This window comes from Limulus polyphemus, unplaced genomic scaffold (genome assembly GCF_000517525.1).
Source record: "Limulus polyphemus unplaced genomic scaffold, Limulus_polyphemus-2.1.2 Scaffold69, whole genome shotgun sequence".
NCBI lineage: Eukaryota > Metazoa > Arthropoda > Merostomata > Xiphosura > Limulidae > Limulus > Limulus polyphemus.
Window position 1 is genome coordinate 1,112,893 of NW_013665679.1, and position 2,660 is coordinate 1,115,552.

The window sequence follows — 2,660 nt, forward strand, 5'->3', positions numbered from 1 at the left end:
TTGCATCAGCACGATCTGACCACCAGGTATCTGACATTCTTTTCACAATGGGCAAATGAGCACCACCATCAGATAATGCAGCTGAAAGGAGATCCCACCGATAGGTTGAAGCAGAAACATAATGTGTACAGGCTTCCTACAAATTCAAAGAAAATTAATGCTTCTTGACAACATTCAGCAGCACATTTTCCAACCAAATTTAGTAAATGTGCAAAACATGAAATGTAATCCACAAACTCATTCAGCTCTTTAATTCATGATTGTAAGTCACTATACTTGCCACCCATGTTGCTGGCATTGTCATAACTTTGACCACGGCAGTCTTTTATATCAATACCATTTTCCTTTAAAAAGTCAAGTAAACTTTGAGCAAGCTGTTCAGCACTATGACCTTACATATCCAAATACTTCACAAATCTTTCAACTGGTCCAAATGGCAAAACATAGCGCACAGCCAAAGTCAGCTGGTCGGCATTAGATATATCTGGAGTACAATCCAATGAAACAGAATAATAGTTGTATTTTTTCACTTCACAGATAATGTGATCCAATATGCTGGATCCAATCAGATTGATAAATTCCTCACATGTTGTTTTAGATAAGTATGATTTTATGTCCCCTTCCTTTGTTTGCATGAGTATTTATATGCTCTGCCAGAAAAGGGTCAAACTTGGCCAGTAATTCTAACAACCCCAAGTAATTTCCATTATGAGAAGAGCCAACAGTTTCATGACTACCACGAAATGAAAGGCCTCGTTCTGTTAAAACTTTACAATTTCAATTATTCGCTTTAGAAGTGTGCGCCAATACCTTTGTTCAGTCTCCATTTCTTTCACAAGTTGGGAATCGACACGTAAACCTTTGTTTTTGTGCATCAACAGTGAAATTAAAGCTTGTCTATGTGAGGAACTTTCTTCATGTCGACGTAATAGATTGCTTGCATTTTTCTAGTCATTAAACCCCTATTCAATAAACTTCGGTGAACATACTGAAGTCATAACCTTGCATGGTAAACAGAATAGGCTTCCTTTGCTTTCTGAATAGCATAACCAATTTCTTGCATGTTGCTTGTTTGTAGGTTTATGAACATGTGTGAAATAAAACTTCTGATAGTGCCGAGGTTTCTTTTCATTGTCATACAATCGCATGGATGAAGAGAAGTTACTATTAGCATGTTGACATTCATCACTTCCCTTGGCTATCCAATATTCACGATCACAATCATTTAAATTGTTTGGCCATTCACCAATATCATTAGAGTACTTGTTCTTTTGTATTCAATGGATGCTGGCTGTTGCTGTATGCCCTCTGCTGCACTAGTACTAGTTGTTCCTATATTTCCAGCTTCAGCCGTTACAGCACCATCACAATGAACATCAAAATATTCTGTCAACTTACATGTTTTTGATATCACAAGTTGGTCTCTTCTTTCTTTTTCTTCCTTCCCTTTACGTTTTGCACTTCCAGAAGCATAATGACGTCCAATATCTCCGGCTCTACTGCTCATTGCTATCTGCAATGGAAAAAAATCAATGAAATATGCATTTAAAAACAAATAGTTTTTGTGAATAAACATGTGAACTTCAGGAATAGAAAAGGTATGATTTGGCAAGCAGCAAGCCCAGACCATATCAATAGTTTATATTACAAATTCTAAGTAGCGGTATTAACAGAGACTAGTGAACAAAAGGTCGAGATTGTTTACATCATGTGGCATAGTGTACCATAATATCATGGCAAGAACCGAAAATTGTGGTGCACTGCATTGGTCACGTGAGAAATCTCTGAGGGAAAGATGATAATTGGCTAAAATCACTAACCAGCCGTAAGGGAACTAGTCATCACCACCCACTGCCAACTCTTGGGCTACTGGGATTGACCGTAACATAATAACACCCCCACGGTTGAAAGGACGAGAATGTTTGATGTGACAGGGATTCGAACCCATGATCTTCAGATTGCGAGTCGAGCGTCCTAACTACCTGGCCATGCCGGGCCTGAATTTAAAGACATAACTACGTAACCAGTTAAATGAGCCAATTATTACCTTCCACAAAGCAGAGTATGCAATTAGCATTCAATGAAGTCATTGGGGATTTAATAAGAAAAGAAAGAGGAACATTGTCATTAATACGATTTTGGCTTCCTTAGCAGGTACCCTTAGATAGTGATATAAATGTCTTAAATGTTGTTTGTTTGTTTTTTACGTTATGTTGGTTCTACCATTAAGTAGTTATCAGCTCGCATAAAGATTGTGTTAATTTAAGATCTACGTTATTTCCAAGCATTAAAAAGATGCGTTCAATTAATTTAATGAACCTATAGATTTAAATTCCTCGCTAGAGCCAACCGTTTATTGTTGAATTTTTGAGTGTTAGCGATATGTTAACTACGAAAGTATTAAGAAAAAAAGTAGTGTTTTCACTACCAGGAAGAACCACTTCATCACTTTAAAAAATAACCTATTTTATGAACATGAAAATATATATTACTTTTGACAAAAAATATGTAACTGGGAAAGCTAATATGATTTATAATCACAAAGATACTAAAATCTATTGTTACGTCTTTGGTCGTTAGTTAGTTTCCCGTATAATTTCATTCCGATGAAACTTTAGCGACACAAATCCTTTCTTAAATGAAACTAGTTTATTCTTTCT

At 36.2% G+C, this 2,660-nt stretch overlaps 1 protein-coding gene across 1 annotated transcript in view; it reads right to left on the minus strand.

Annotated features, from left to right (window-relative positions):
- Window positions 1-560: 560 nt before the first annotated feature.
- The window catches only part of LOC106465597 (alpha-mannosidase 2-like), a 43,448-nt gene continuing 41,348 nt past the window's right edge, over window positions 561-2,660 (minus strand). Inside the window, exon 4 of the transcript XR_002612116.1 lies at window positions 561-1,513. The gene's annotated coding sequence lies outside the window, so the exon portion shown is untranslated. The remainder of the gene's footprint in view (window positions 1,514-2,660) is intronic.